The following is a 17,529-nucleotide window of genomic DNA, read 5'->3' as shown; positions in this document are numbered from 1 at the left end:
AAATCTGAGCGGTAGATCTCGACTTGCTTTTGGACTCAGAAAGTGATCTTGACTCAAAAGGTTGGTGAACACTGTCTGAAAGAGTCATAGACCGTTTTGGCAACATGAACGAGAGGAGGATGGCATGACGTTCCTCTACGGTTAGTGCTATCAAGAATCCTTGGGACGTCCCCCTTCTAAGCTGACATATGGAATTGTTTTAAGATGATCATACTATGGATCATTTAGCTATTTGATTTGGAATTTTAGGACCCCTTTATGTATAAAAAATATATGCAACAATTATTTGATAAAATATTGAATTTGGCCGTTACTACTATAGCCCATAGAAACGCATTGAATAACACATTCATGAATGGCAAAAAATACAGTCAAAGTATTTATAGTTATTATTTTCTAATAGTGAAGACATCAAAACTATGATATAACACATATGGAATTATGTAGTAACCAAAGAAAAGTGTTAAGCAAATCAAAATATATTTTATATTTGAGATTCTTCAAAGTAGCCACCCTTTGCCTTGGTGACAGCTTTGCACACTCTTGGCATTCTCTCAACCAGCTTCATGAGGTAGTCACCTGGAATTACTTACAATTAACAGGTGTGCCTTGTTAAAAGTTAATTTGTGGAATTTAATTCCTTCTTAATGCGTTTGATCCAATCAGTTGTGTTGTGACAAGGTAGGGGTGGTATACAGAAGATAGTCCTATTTGGTAAAAGACCAAGTCCATATTATGGCAATAACATCTCAAATAAGCAAGAAGCAAGAAGAAACGACAGTCCATCATTACTTTAAGACATGAAGGTTAGTCAATCCGAAAAATGTCAAGAATATTTTACAATTTTTCAAGTGCAGTCGCAAAAACCATCATGCGCTATGATGAAACTGGCTCTCATGAGGACCGCCACAGGAAAGGAAGACCCAGAGTTACCTCTGTTGCAGAGGATAAGTTAATTAGAGTTACCAGCCTCAGAAATTGCAGCCCAAATAAAAGCTTCACAGAGTTCAAGTCGCAGACACATCTCAACATCAACTGTTCAGAGGGGACTGTGTGAATCAGGCCTTCATGGTCAAATTGCTGCAGAGAAACCACTACTAAAGGACACCAATAAGAAGAAGAGACCTGCTTGGGCCAGGAAACACGAGCAATGGACATTAGACCGGTGAAAATGTGTCCTTTGGTCTGATGAGTCCAAATTGGAGATTTTTGGTTCCAACCACCGTGTCTTTATGAAACGCGGTGTGGGTGAACGGATGATCTCCGCATGTGTAGTTCCCACTGTAAAGCATGGAGGAGGAGGTGCTTTGCTGATGACACTGTTTGTGATTTTATCTAGAATTCAAGGCACACTTAACCAGCATGGCTACCACAGCATTCTGCAGCGATACGCCATCCCATTTTTTTTCAACAGGACAATAACCCAACACACCTCCAGGCCGCGTAAGGGCTATTTTACTAAGAAGGAGAGTGATGGAGTGCTGCATCAGACCTGGCCTCCACAATCCCCCGAACTCAGCCCAATTAAGATGGTTTGGGATGAGTCGGATGGCAGAGTGAAGGAAAAGCAGCCAACAAGTGCTCAGCATATGTGGGAACTCCTTCAAGACTGTTGGAAAAGCATTCCAGGTGAAGTTGTTTGAGAGAATAACAAGAGTGTGCAAAGCTGTCATAAAGGCAAACTTTTTTGGTTACTACATGATTCCATATGTGTTATTTCATAGTTTTGATGTCTTCACTATTATTCTTCAATGTAGAAAATAGTAAAAATAAAGAAAAAAACATTTTTTATTTTTCTACACATATTTAATTCATTTTTTGGGGTAGGCACTAAACTACCTTTATATTTCCATTATTTATTTTTTATCGGTATCGCTTACCTTCAGAAGAGTCCTGTGACACTTGTGGGGGAATATCTCATGGTCTGACAAACACCTTTCACCACAGATGGAGAAGTACGGTGGATTAAGAACCATACAATGCAAAACAACATATCTCTAGCTTAAACTGACAGATTTTTATGGGGATTTTTTTATTATGTTACTTAGATTGACACACCGGTGCATCAATCGACTCTAGGGTGTTGGTTTATTACATAATTTTTTTCACATGGTTGGGGTCGCAAGATTTTTCAGATATCAAAATTGGCTCGTGTACAAAACAAGTTTGGGAACCCCTGCCTAACCCTAACCTTAACCCTTACCCTAAACATAACCCTTAGCTAACCCTGACCTTAACCCTTACCTTAACCATTTGAAATGTTTAACTTCAATTGGGGAGGGACATCCCAAGGATCCAGGCAAGCAAGGACCGTTCCTCTACAAGAAGGGTGTGTCAACGTGTTTTTTCTACTTGCATGCACACACACATAGAAATGAGTACCAGGAACACCCACATGATATTTAGCTTATGTTGATTAGACTAAATTGTTTTTGGTATCTTTATTAACATGCTGACCATACAGGCTGCGTTGCGTGCACAAGCGTTGCAAAATAAATGTACATGTACATGTTATTCAATAATTTCATCCAAACTGTCCGTGCAGGTCAACGGGCCCCTACGTAGCCAGACGCTAAAATAGAACTTGGATGTTCTATTTTAGATGTTTGACTAGCTGCAAAGTCCCGCCTCTCCCATCTACTTATTGGTTTTTATGAGCATACTATCCCACGTGGGTGATTGAAAGATGAGCGAGTTCCACACTCCAGTCCAGTTGGTGGCGGTAATGCACCTTAAAGTTGGTTGCAAGCCGCCATATAAAATCCACAGAAGAGTAAGAAGAAGAAGCATGAAGAAGGAGATATTAATAAAAGAAAACAAACTAAAAACTAACTAGGTTTCCCCTTTCATCTGTGGATTAATTGTCGGAGTAGAGAAATGTGATTTTTCACATAAGTTTTCACGTACTGAATAAAAATGTTAAGTTCTAGGAGTTTCCGTCGCATTTTCAACTCTACCTATATTTTTGTCACAAAAACTGTTGCGTTAAATAGAAAATGTGGCACGTGCGTTCTAGTCAACAGCTCACTGGTACAGTGCGGGTAGGCTGTGCGGGTAGGGTAGTCTACATGATAAGATTAGTATGGATAAGAGCAAGAATATTTTTATTTCTCAATAGGCAGTCGCGCATCGATCATCATGTCACCAGAATAAGACCCTCGATATTTATTGTAAATGAGCATCAACATCAATGTGCCCTTCCACCACCCTGTGAAGTTCATCATACCGTATTTAATGTGTAGCCTAATAAACTGCATGCTTTCCCGAGTCTTAGTGGGAGGACCACACAACATATCATCGCGTGACTCCCAAGTTTACCTCGATATTATGGTTATTATAACAATATTTGCACATAAAGGCGTTTCTACCGCCATTACTCGGATAATTCATAATTATTTTTACTGACACAAAAATACCCCACCATGTCGAACGAAGAAATGATCTAGCTGATTTATAAAATTGTACCGAAACTTTCTGTTTCCATCACAGCTCTCTGTGATAGGCTACAGCGGAGTTCAGCACATCAAAAGTGAAACCAATCTTCTGAGGTTGGACAGGCAGACAGCTAGGCATGTTAACCCCCGCTGTACCAAACCAAATGCTAGAAGCAAGGGGAAATAATGTGTTCGACTTGAGATAAATACAAGAGATGATCACAGACAGCAACATGATGATTTTGTTATGGAGGCGCAATGATAATTCAGATTGAAGTGTTAGCAGGCATAGTGTGCCTGTGATGGCCAATACAGCACGGCTTGGAACATTTTACATTTTAGTAGAAGCTCTTATCCAGAGCAACTTACAGTTAGTGAATGCATATATTTTCATACTGGCCCCCCGTGGGAAACGAACCCACAACCCTGGCGTTGCAAGTGCCATGCTCTACCAACTGAGCTACAGGGGACTGAACGTGTCCAATCAGCATCCAGGATCCAAACAACCAGCTTTATAAATACATTTTTACAAAGCCATATATATTTGACTCTGCATTTATCACTGCATCATTTATTTTTCATTTCATTTTCACTAGCACCAAAAATGGCTATATCAGTATATACATACATAGCTTATATATACACCTATATTTATATTATCTGTTCTCTGTACATTTACAACATCTGGTCCACCAGCCCATTACAAAACAATTGAAAGCCCAATTTTATTACCGTTGGTCTATTAATATTTTATAATTCATACTTTTATCAATTGAAATTGCTCAAAAATGTACCTTGCCAAGTTCTGCCACATACCTTGTCAACCGGATTCTCAAATGTGCAAAGTTATACCTGCGTTCTCTATCTTTGTTCAACTGCCTATGCTCTACATAATTCTAGATTTCACTTTCATTTACTGTGTCCAGGGGCAGACTGGGACAAGAATTCGGCCCTGACATTTTATCCACACCAGCCAACATCACTGCGAGCGCCGCTCCATATCTCAAACCCGTAACAGATATCTTGGTTGTAAAATAGTTGCTATTGAACAAAGGGACAAGGGGACGAAGCTTCCAAAGCTCTACCAACTGAGCTACAGGGGACTGAACGTGTCCAATCAGCATCCAGGATCCAAACAACCAGCTTTATAAATACATTTTTACAAAGCCATATATATTTGACTCTGCATTTATCACTGCATCATTTATTTTTCATTTCATTTTCACTAGCACCAAAAATGGCTATATCAGGATATACATACATAGCTTATATATACACCTATATTTATATTATCTGTTCTCTGTACATTTACAACATCTGGTCCACCAGCCCATTACAAAACAATTGAAAGCCCAATTTTATTACCGTTGGTCTATTAATATTTTATAATTCATACTTTTATCAATTGAAATTGCTCAAAAATGTACCTTGCCAAGTTCTGCCAGATACCTTGTCAACCGGATTCTCAAATGTGCAAAGTTATACCTGCGTTCTCTATCTTTGTTCAACTGCCTATGCTCTACATAATTCTAGATTTCACTTTCATTTACTGTGTCCAGGGGCAGACTGGGACAAGAATTCGGCCCTGACATTTTATCCACACCAGCCAACATCACTGCGAGCGCCGCTCCATATCTCAAACCCGTAACAGATATCTTGGTTGTAAAATAGTTGCTATTGAACAAAGGGACAAGGGGACGAAGCTTCCAAAGCTCTACCAACTGAGCTACAGGGGACTGAACGTGTCCAATCAGCATCCAGGATCCAAACAACCAGCTTTATAAATACATTTTTACAAAGCCATATATATTTGACTCTGCATTTATCACTGCATCATTTATTTTTCATTTCATTTTCACTAGCACCAAAAATGGCTATATCAGGATATACATACATAGCTTATATATACACCTATATTTATATTATCTGTTCTCTGTACATTTACAACATCTGGTCCACCAGCCCATTACAAAACAATTGAAAGCCCAATTTTATTACCGTTGGTCTATTAATATTTTATAATTCATACTTTTATCAATTGAAATTGCTCAAAAATGTACCTTGCCAAGTTCTGCCACATACCTTGTCGACCGGATTCTCAAATGTGCAAAGTTATACCTGCGTTCTCTATCTTTGTTCAACTGCCTATGCTCTACATAATTCTAGATTTCACTTTCATTTACTGTGTCCAGGGGCAGACTGGGACAAGAATTCGGCCCTGACATTTTATCCACACCAGCCAACATCACTGCGAGCGCCGCTCCATATCTCAAACCCGTAACAGATATCTTGGTTGTAAAATAGTTGCTATTGAACAAAGGGACAAGGGGACGAAGCTTCCAAAGCTCTACCAACTGAGCTACAGGGGACTGAACGTGTCCAATCAGCATCCAGGATCCAAACAACCAGCTTTATAAATACATTTTTACAAAGCCATATATATTTGACTCTGCATTTATCACTGCATCATTTATTTTTCATTTCATTTTCACTAGCACCAAAAATGGCTATATCAGGATATACATACATAGCTTATATATACACCTATATTTATATTATCTGTTCTCTGTACATTTACAACATCTGGTCCACCAGCCCATTACAAAACAATTGAAAGCCCAATTTTATTACCGTTGGTCTATTAATATTTTATAATTCATACTTTTATCAATTGAAATTGCTCAAAAATGTACCTTGCCAAGTTCTGCCACATACCTTGTCGACCGGATTCTCAAATGTGCAAAGTTATACCTGCGTTCTCTATCTTTGTTCAACTGCCTATGCTCTACATAATTCTAGATTTCACTTTCATTTACTGTGTCCAGGGGCAGACTGGGACAAGAATTCGGCCCTGACATTTTATCCACACCAGCCAACATCACTGCGAGCGCCGCTCCATATCTCAAACCCGTAACAGATATCTTGGTTGTAAAATAGTTGCTATTGAACAAAGGGACAAGGGGACGAAGCTTCCAAAGCTCTACCAACTGAGCTACAGGGGACTGAACGTGTCCAATCAGCATCCAGGATCCAAACAACCAGCTTTATAAATACATTTTTACAAAGCCATATATATTTGACTCTGCATTTATCACTGCATCATTTATTTTTCATTTCATTTTCACTAGCACCAAAAATGGCTATATCAGGATATACATACATAGCTTATATATACACCTATATTTATATTATCTGTTCTCTGTACATTTACAACATCTGGTCCACCAGCCCATTACAAAACAATTGAAAGCCCAATTTTATTACCGTTGGTCTATTAATATTTTATAATTCATACTTTTATCAATTGAAATTGCTCAAAAATGTACCTTGCCAAGTTCTGCCACATACCTTGTCAACCGGATTCTCAAATGTGCAAAGTTATACCTGCGTTCTCTATCTTTGTTCAACTGCCTATGCTCTACATAATTCTAGATTTCACTTTCATTTACTGTGTCCAGGGGCAGACTGGGACAAGAATTCGGCCCTGACATTTTATCCACACCAGCCCACATCACTGCGAGCGCCGCTCCATATCTCAAACCCGTAACAGATATCTTGGTTGTAAAATAGTTGCTATTGAACAAAGGGACAAGGGGACGAAGCTTCCAAAGCTGTGTTTTGGTACAGCTTTGGAAGCTTGGTACAGCCCATCAGGCATTTGCCAGAATTGCCAGATGGCCAATCTCCCACTGACTGTGTGACATGATTTCCCAGAAACAGGTCCTGTTCATATCAAAAGTTGTATGTGTCCCAAGAGGTTTGGCTCATGAATGCCAAGAGTACAAACCTGTCATCAAGGCAAAGGGTGGCTATTTGAAGGATTTCAAACCTGAAATATATTTTGATTTGTTTAACACTTTTATGGTTACTACATAATTCCATATGTGTTATTTCATAGTTTTGATGTCTTCACTATTATTCTACAATGTAGAAAATAGTAAAAATATTGAAAAACCATTGAATGAGTAGGTGTGTCCAAACTTTTGACTGGTAGTGTATATATATATATATATATATATATATATATATATATTTAAAATAAGAAAACTAAAGGGTGTGCTAAATGCTTCTCTATATAAGGAATAATTGGCAGTTGAAATGAGGTTGCTAAATCACTTGGTTGAAGAGCTATTGAGATTTGAATATTGTGATCATGCACTTTGTGTCACGCCCTGATCTGTTTCACCTGTCTTGTGCTTGTCTCCACCCCCTCCAGGTGTCTCCCATTTCCCCCATTATCCCCTGTGCATTTATACCTGCTGTTGCCAGTTCGTCTTGTCTCGTCAAGCCTACCAGTGTGTTTTTCCGTACTCCTGTTTCTCTAGTTCCTGTTTTCTAGTCCTCCCGGTTCCGACCTTTTCTTTCTTTCTGCCCTGACCCTGATCCCGCCTGCCGCCCTGTACCTATCGGACTCGGACCTGGTTACAAACCTCTGCCCGTTCTCGACCTGCCCTTTGCCTGCCCCCTGTGGTTTAATAAACTACTCTGTGTATTGAACCTTCCGTTTCCTGTGTCTGCATCTGGGTCATATCCTGAGTCGTGTTAGTACGAACTGGCCATGACTGACCCAGCAGACTCGAACCAGCTCCGTAACGCCGTCTCCTCCCAAGGAGCCACCATTGAAAGACACGAGGAGTTACCCTAAGGTCTTATGGAAGGTTTCCAGACCTTGGCGGAACGCCATGACCGTGCCTTCAATACATTGGTGGAGCAATTCCGTGAATTGTCTGTTAGGCAGCCAGCCACTACAGTAACCTCCCAGCCCCTCAGTATCCCCACTGTCAGCAACGCATCTCTCCAGCCCACCACGGCTTCCCGAGAACCCCGCTTACCTCCTCCGAAACTCTTCGCTGGAGATTCAAGAACCTGTCAAGTGTTTCTCTCCCAGTGCTCCCTCATCTTTGAGCTGCAGCCCTCGTCCTTTCTCTCGGACCGCTCGAAGATAGCGTACCTTATAACGCTGATGTCCAGGAGGGCTCTCGCCTGGGCTACAGCTGTGTGGGAACAACAATCTGGTGTGTGCTTCAGTCTGGAGGAGTTCGTGGCGGAGGTGAAAAAGGTTTTTGATTCTCCGTTGTTCGGGAGAGAGGCTGCTCGGAAGCTACTCCTGCTTTGTCAACACTCCCGTAGTGTGGCAGACTATGCGGTTGATTTCCACACGTTGGCCGCCGAGAGTGGCTGGAACCCGGAATCCCTGTTCGACACATTCCTTCACAGATTATAGGAGGAGGTTAATGACGATCTCGCATCCCGGGAGCTGCCCACGGATCTCGACTTGCTCATCGACTTGACCATTCGGATCGATAGGCGGCTACGGGAACATAGGAGGGAGAGGAGGTCTGATTCCGGTCACACTCGCTCACCCAAGGATCCTAGGAATCCCGGAAGTCCCCAGCGTCTATGTAACCGAGAGAATCCGAGGATACCCTAGTTCCCCCGGGAATCTCCAAGGTCTTTCCACTCACCTCTTCCGGAGCCTATGCAACTCGGCAGAGCTAGATTGTCTCCTGCCGAACGTTTACGCAGACTTAACACCAAGAGTTGTCTGTATTGTGGGACTACAGGTCATTACATGTCTACCTGTCCATTAAAAGACCAGGCTCATCAGTAGGTACGAATATGCTGGTGGGCCATACGGAGAATTTCCAATCTCCCCTTACTCGTACCCCTCTCTATGCCATCCTGCTGTGGGGAGACTGATCGAAATCTCTCTGGGTACTCATTAACTCTGGGACCAACAAGAGTTTTATGAACACCTCTCTGGTGTCATAGCTGGATATCTCCACTCAACTCCTCTCCATTCCCATGGACGTCAGCGCACTGGATGGGCGCTCTATAGGCAGTCACCAACAATACGGTTCCTATCAACCTGCGAGGGTCAGGGAACCACAGTGAGTCTATGCAGGTTATGCTCATCAAGTCTCTGCAGGTATCTGTGGTGTTGGGATTTTCATGGCTCCAGCGACACAATCCCCTTATCGACTGGACTGCTGGTGCTATCATGGGCTGGAGCCCGTTCTGCCACGCTCATTGCCTGAAGTCGGTGCAGCATGCCCCGGGACGTCTTCCGGTGGGCTTGGAAGAAGCCTCAGCCCTCTCCGCCGTTCCCGCCCAGTACCAGGACCTCCGGGAGGTTTTCAGCATGGCCCATGCCACTTCGCTTCCTCCACATTGACCCTACGACTGCGTGATCAACCTTCTCCCATGCACAACACCACCCCGGGGGCGGCTGTATCCTCTGTCGGGTCCGGAGACCAAGGCGATGGAAACGTGCATCGAGGATTCCCTGGCTAGAGTGTGGATCCGTCCTTCTGCCTCCCCTGCCGGCGTGGTTTTCTTCTTTGTGGAGAAGAAGTACAAAACCCTGCGCCAGTGTATCGAATACTGGGGCCTTAATGACATCACGGTTAAAAACCGTTACGCGTTACCACTCATCGCCTCTGCTTTTGAGCCGCTCCAGGGGGCTACTTTTTCTCAAAGTTGGACCTTCGTTACACCTACCATCTGGTGCGGATACGGGAAGGAGACGAGTGGAAGAGAGCCTTCAACACGGCTAGTGGGCACTACAAATAGCTGCCATTCGGATTGACCAACGCTCCTGCTGTGTCCAGGCCCTGGTTAACTATGTTCTCCGCGACATATTGAACCGGTTCGTGTTCATCTACCTTGACGACATCCTCGTCTTTGCCGCTCAGCTCAAGAACATGTTCTCCACGTCCGACAAGTCCTCCAGCATCTCCTGGAGAACCAGCTTTTTGTTAAAGCAGAAAAATGTGAATTCCATCGCTCCACCATCTCCTTCTTAGGATACGTCATTGCTGCAGGTAATGTGCAGATGGATCCTGGAAAGGTGAGAGCGGTGGTGGATTGGCCTCAACCCACATCCAAAGTGCAGCTGCAACGCTTCCTGGGGTTTGCCCATTTTTATCGCCGTTTTATCCAGGGTTGCAGCACCCTGGCTTCCCCCCCTTTCTGCACTCACCTCTCCCAAGGTCCCGTTTGCATGGTCTCCAGCTGCTGACCGGGTGTTCCTGGACTTAAAGCAGCAATTCACTACAGCTCCCATATTAATCCATCTGGATCCGTCCAGTCAGTTCGTGATGGAGGTTGACGCCTCGGACGTCGGAGTGGGGGCTGTCCTGTCCCAGCATTCTGCCCAGGACAAGAAGTTGCATCCCTGTACCTTCTTTTTCCATCGTCTTTTTTAACGCCACTGAGAGGAATTATGAAGTGGGAAATCAAGAACTACTCGGGGTGAAGACGGCGTTGGAGGAGTTGAGGCACTGGTTAGAGGGTACGGAACATCCATTGATTGTGTGGACTGATCACAAGAACCTGGAATATCTCTGCACCGCCAAGCGTCTCAAATCTAGGAAAGCTTGATGGGCCCTGCTATTCACTCGGTTCAACTTTACCATCTCCTACCGCCCGGGGTCCAAGAATGTTAAGCCGGATGCGCTTTCACGCCGCTATAGCCCCGCTGCTACACCCTCGGACCACAAGACCATCCTCCCTACCTCATGTCTTGCGGCTGCACTCATCTGGGGTATAAAGAACCAGGCCCATGAGGCGCAGAGTTCCCGGGGGGGATGGGCTCATTCCTTCAGACTTGCCTGCCACCCTGGCTCCCGTCACACCCTGGCCTTTGTGCAACAACGTTTTTGGTGGCCATTCCTCCAGACTTGCCTGCCACCCTGCCTCCCGTCGCACCCTGGCCTTTGTGCAACAACGTTTTTGGTGGCCAACCATGATTCCTGACGTCTCCGCGTTTGTCACCGCCTGCACTGTTTGTGCTCAGAATAAGACTCTGCGGCAAGCTCTGGCTGGCCTCCTTCAACCACTTCCTGTCCCTCACCGCCCCTGGTCTCATATATTCCTGGACTTCGTCACTGGTCTCCCTCCATCAGCTGGCAACACCACTATCCTTTAGGTGGTGGATAGGTTTTCCAAAGCCGTCCATTTCATTCCCCTCCCCAAGAGAGCCAGCAACTCGTGTGGGTGGAATACGCCCACAACACCCTTTCCTGCTCGGCCACTGGTCTCTCGCCTTTTTGATGGAATATCAGCCCCCGCTCTTCCCTGAGCAAGAGGTCAGCATACCCTCGGCCCAGATGTTCGTCCGCCGCTGTCACCGTACCTGGAAGAGAGTACATTCCACTCTTCTCAAGACCACCTCTAGGTATCAACGACAGGCGGACTGCCAACGGACCCCGGCTCCTCGATACCGCCAGGTGTCTCACATTTTCCCCATTATCCCCTGTGCATTTATACCTGCGTTTTCTGTTTGTCTGTTGCCAGTTCGTCTTGTCTCGTCAAGCCTACCAGCATGTTTTTCCGTACTCCTGTTTCTCTAGTTCCTGTTTTCTAGTCCTCCCGGTTCCAACCTTTTCTGCCTGGCCTGACACTGAGCCCACCTGCCGTAGCATTCTGCCTGTCCTGACTCCGAGTCTGCCTGCCTGCCTGCTGTCCTGTACCTATCTGACTCTGACCAGGTTTACGAACTTCTGCCTGCTCTGACCCTGAGCCTGCCTGCCGCCCTGTACCTATCAGACTCAGACCTGGTTATGAACCTCTGCCCGTCCTCGACCTACGCTTTGCCTGCCCCCTGTGGTTTAATAAACTACTCTGTGTATTGAACCTTCCGTCTCCTGTGTCTGCATCTGGGTCATATCCTGAGTCGTGTTACATTGCTGATGGTCCCTAACTAGTTGCATTGTGGTGCTCCAGGCTGCCTACACTGTTGCCTTGTGATTATGAAACTCGGTTCGGAATCGGGATAATAAGACCTGTGCAATGTTGTAAATGTTTTTCCTTCATAAAGAACCTGAGGTGTGTAGCTCAAATTGTTCGCGAGCTATTGAAGTTCTGAATGTCTGGCGAATATCAAATCTCAAACCAACTTTACCATGGTGTAGAAACATGTGGTAGCACTGGGCTTGAATAAAAAAACATGCATAACCTTGTGGATCTTCAATATAAATGTAGGTAACTCCTGAAACAAACACTTCTGAGAAACACCTGTCAAATTACAAAGTCATTAGACAAGTAACAAAAAATGATATACAGTACCAGTCAAAAGTTTGGACACATCTACTAATTCCAGGATTCTACATTGTAGAATAATAGGGAAAACATCAAAACTATGAAATAACACATATGGAATCATGTAGTAACCAAAAATGTGTTAAACAAATTAAATATATTATATATTTGAGATTCTTCAAAGTATCCACCCTTGTCGTAGAAATATTTGACTCAAAAGTAGTCAACTAAAAAATAATATTTTATAATCCCCCCTTTGGGACATTCCAACAATGTCCCAATAATACAAAGATGTACTTTTAAATGAATGTAAGCCTGTGCATTTACTTATTCTTAGCCTTGCCATATGTGGTTACTTTTTATATGCATATATTTAAACCAATATATATTCCTCATTGTTTGACCCATCCTGATGAGGACCCAGAGCCCAGTCAGGTATTGGTTACAAATCTGGAAGGTTTTCCTCTAAATTAACCTCCATATTGTTCTATTGGGCTTTGTAACCATGGCAAGCCCATCCACCCCCAGGAACAACTTCATACAAACATTCAGGATTCCCAAATGGACAGTCCATTGGTCCTCCCTTAACATTTACAAAATGTCCCATATTCATTTACATACTGTCCTGGAGCTCCCTGAACTGGATATATTTCTTTGTAAACATTGCTCCCCACTTTTGTATAGTTGTAGCATTTCCCATATATGTGTTAGTATCCTAACACATCAAAATATGCAACTTTGTCTTACCAATAATATCTAGGACATGTTAAGAATGGTGTCAATATCTTTAGCTTACATAACCTTTTTTACCCATATCACAAGTATTATAACAAAATAATCAATATCAATATCTAATCCATTAATTGCAATGTCAACATCACTAGGCATTAATATTAATAACTTATTCAGATCAATCAGTCAACTTATAATTTATAATCTAATTAATTACCCAAAACAACTTTAGAATGACAATTCTTAGTTAGTCACCTTGGTTCCATCATTCAAAATTAAAACTCTCACCCTGGCACATATTGACACTGGCGGAATGTATATTTATATTATAATAATTCTAGCATGAACTTCCTCATAACGAGAATTACAACAGATCAGTATCTTAATGCATTCCTAGTCTAAATTACTATAAATTTAGCAGTGTATAATACCTCCTTAATCAACATACTACCTCAACTAACACTCCCTTCCTCTACCGGCACTCAATCTTCTGGTGTCTTCATTATGTTCTTCAGATAGCTTCATAGTTCATCTTGGATTGCCCATGGCAATGTCCCAATTCCAATGTCACATCTGAACCACCTGACCTTTACCCCCATTCTATTTTGTCCATTTGCCAACCAGTATACCAGCACCATCAGAAATGTTATATTTGAATAAATCTCTATTCATGCCGACTCCAAATGGACTCCTGTCACACTCTTGAGAGAAAAGGCACAAAAGAGAAGGCAATTGATTGCTTTGATTTGATGCTGGATTCAGGTCTCCTGGCAGAGGTGGTGTCTGACAGGAACGTCTTCAACGCCTTTGTTGTTCCTCTTCAGCCAGGTAGAGGGTTTTTGGTTTTTATTGAGGTTTACACCGTTCTGGACCTAATTATCTCTGCTATGCATTACGACACCATCCGTAGTAACCGCTGTTGGTGTAACCTGGACGGCGATGTATGGTCACTTTAGCTGTTAACCTTCTTCCATCACTAGGGTCTCCGGATCAGCCAGAGTCCCTCTCAATCTATCGACATCAGTCTGCGAAGGGTGTCCTTCTATCAGCCTACCCATATGGAAGCTCGGAGTTACTGCTGCAAAGACACAACCATAGACAAACACAAAATACAACAATGCTACCCAATGGCGGGCCGTCTTCCTCTCCTGGGGTTGGAACACTCCTATAGTAGGAAACATGGATCGGTCTCTCCCACTTTTACCATCATTGAGGTAGCCAACAACACCTGGTACAGGCCCCTCCACATAGGGTCTTTCCAGCTCTTTCTTCTGTAGTCTTTTGCCATCACATAGTCTCCAGGGCGCAGAAAATACTCAGATTCTCCTACTCAGTTGGGCAGAGTTATCTTCACCCATGAAAATAAAATCTTAAGAACATTGTTAGGTTAGGTGAGGCAGAGTATGCTACTTATGCCCTCTCATCCGTCAAGAGAAGCCTTGAGATTATGAAGCGCCTCTGCTTCCAGCTTGTTGTAGTCCACTCATTTCAAAAAAGATTTAACCTGACCCATAACACATTATTACTACTGCTCATATCCTTAATACACCTTGCATATTTCCACACAAACCATTATAAAACATTAAAACCTCTGTAAGCCCAATTTCCCCCCATGCATCACATCGTGATTAATGTGTTCAAAAAACAAAACAACAACAATATTGCCTATCAAACCAAAAATAATAACTAAACTTAAAATGACAACCCTTGAGCATATCTTTACTTAACTGTATCCCATAACAGTATTCAAGGAATACCTCTCCTTCAGGACTAACTCTCTCACTTCATCCTTGTCCTGTTTGAACTAATATATAGGATTTTTTCCAAATTATAAACTTCTTCACAATTATCCTTATTATATCTAACCCCCTAATTCAGCATGCCTCTAGAATTTACAGTGCGGGTGATCAGGTCACACTATAAAGCCAGGACAGATTTCAGAGGTCATTGAAATCATTCAATGAATTGTTTCATCCAATAGTATACTACTCATTAACAACAATCAAGACATTTCATAAATGTTGTATATTCCGAGTGTACAGTAAGTCCTTAGTACAGCTCTTATCAAAATAAATCACACGTATTTAATTATCCCTCAGTAAATAAAAACCCGAATTACATGTGTATGCCCCTTTAAGATATTTCACTTCCATCCTGTCAAAAAACCCAAAATATAAATAAAAATCCTATACAGCTAACATTTCATACTAAGTGGTTTGTTTGTGGTTATTCGAACAACATATAGTAAAACAATAAACAAACAAAAAATGGCCAGGCCTTATTTATAGTCTCAGAAAATATTTCAAAGAAAAGAGAATCACTCCCCCCCTTGTTCCTGGAAGAAAAAGTACACATTTAGTTAGTTTCCATTTTGATACCTCTTAATCAGTCGACACAATCTAAATTCAAAATTCTCACTCTCTTGCCACATCTCCTGATCCCTCATTTCAGACAACCCTCAAGAACATCACTTGTGACTTCTCCCTTCTCCAGTGAATTCCAAAATTCTGCGCACATAAAACTAAATAAAATCCCATAAGACTTAAACCCCAAGGCTTTTCTGTAACCACAAATACAGTCAATTTCTCCGTGTAAATAATCAGTGATATTTGATCCCAAGTATCTATTAAAATTTTGTTTGAGACGTGGGTCTCCTACATCTCCTTTATCATTCATTCTGTAGGGTATTTCCATCAATCCCAGAAAAGACTCTCAACCAAGACATATCAGACATTTATCATGTTTCATTAAGTGGAATATACACCTATAACATAACAAACCCACAACCACTTTCCAGTAATATAATAATTTCAACCTGTTGCATTGTTTTTAATGCTTTTTTGGTTCACTCTCCCTCTATTGTTATCCTTCTAGCTTTGTACAGTGGGGAAAAAAAAGTATTTAGTCAGCCACCAATTGTGCAAGTTCTCCCACTTAAAAAGATGAGAGAGGCCTGTAATTTTCATCATACGTACACGTCAACTATGACACAGACAAATTGAGATTTTTTTTCTCCAGAATATCACATTGTAGGATTTTTTATGAATTATTTTGTAAATTATGGTGGAAAATAAGTATTTGGTCACCTACAATCAAGCAAGATTTCTGGCTCTCACAGACCTGTAACTTCTTCTTTAAGAGGCTCCTCTGTCCTCCACTCGTTACCTGTATTAATGGCACCTGTTTGAACTTGTTATCAGTATAAAAGACAGCTGTCCACAACCTCAAACAGTCACACTCCAAACTCCACTATGGCCAAGACCAAATAGCTGTCAAAGGACACCAGAAACAAAATTGTAGACCTGCACCAGGCTGGGAAGACTGAATCTGCAATAGTTAAGCAGCTTGGTTTGAATAAATCAACTGTGGGAGCAATTATTAGGAAATGGAAGACATACAAGACCACTGATAATCTCCCTCGATCTGGGGCTCCACGCAAGATCTCACCCCGTGGGGTCAAAATGATCACAAGAACGGTGAGCAAAAATCCCAGAACCACACGGGGGGACCTAGTGAATGACCTGCAGAGAGCTGGAACCAAAGTAACAAAGCCTAACATCAGTAACACACTACGCCACCAGGGACTCAAATCCTGCAGTGCCAGACGTGTCCCCCTGCTTAAGCCAGTACATGTCCAGGCCCGTCTGAAGTTTGCTAGAGTGCATTTGGATGATCCAGAAGAGGATTGGGAGAATGTCATATGGTCAGATGAAACCAAAATATAACTTTTTGGTAAAAACTCAACTCGTCGTGTTTGGAGGACAAAGAATGCTGAGTTGCATCCAAAGAACACCATACCTACTGTGAAGCATGGGGGTGGAAACATCATGCTTTGGGGCTGTTTTTCTGCAAAGGGACCAGGACGACTGATCCGTGTAAAGGAAAGAATGAATGGGGCCATGTATCGTGAGATTTTGAATGAAAACCTCCTTCCATCAGCAAGGGCATTGAAGATGAAACGTGGCTGGGTCTTTCAGCATGACAATGATCCCAAACACACCGCCCGGGCAACGAAGGAGTGGCTTCGTAAGAAGCATTTCAAGGTCCTGGAGTGGCCTAGCCAGTCTCCAGATCTCAACCCCATAGAAAATCTTTGGAGGGAGTTGAAAGTCTGTGTTGCCCAGCGACAGCCCCAAAACATCACTGCTCCAGAGGAGATCTGCATGGAGGAATGGGCCAAAATACCAGCAACAGTGTGTGAAAACCTTGTGAAGACTTACAGAAAACGTTTGACCTGTGTCATTGCCAACAAAGGGTATATAACAAAGTATTGAGAAACTTTTGTTATTGACCAAATACTTATTTTCCACCATAATTTGCA

At 42.6% G+C, this 17,529-nt stretch overlaps 1 protein-coding gene across 1 annotated transcript in view; it reads right to left on the bottom strand.

The window, feature by feature from the left end:
• LOC311104104 (interferon-induced protein 44-like) overlaps positions 1 to 4,304 on the bottom strand; it is a 29,580-nt gene extending 25,276 nt beyond the window's left edge. The window contains exon 1 of the mRNA XM_084145773.1: positions 4,229 to 4,304. The gene's annotated coding sequence lies outside the window, so the exon portion shown is untranslated. The remainder of the gene's footprint in view (positions 1 to 4,228) is intronic.
• Positions 4,305 to 17,529: the final 13,225 nt, after the last annotated feature.

Source organism: Coregonus lavaretus (genome assembly GCF_964263955.1).
Source record: "Coregonus lavaretus genome assembly, chromosome: 2".
Classification (NCBI taxonomy): Eukaryota; Metazoa; Chordata; class Actinopteri; order Salmoniformes; family Salmonidae; genus Coregonus; species Coregonus lavaretus.
Note: the sequence above shows the minus strand (reverse complement) of the source record. Positions and strands in the feature narration are given on the sequence as shown.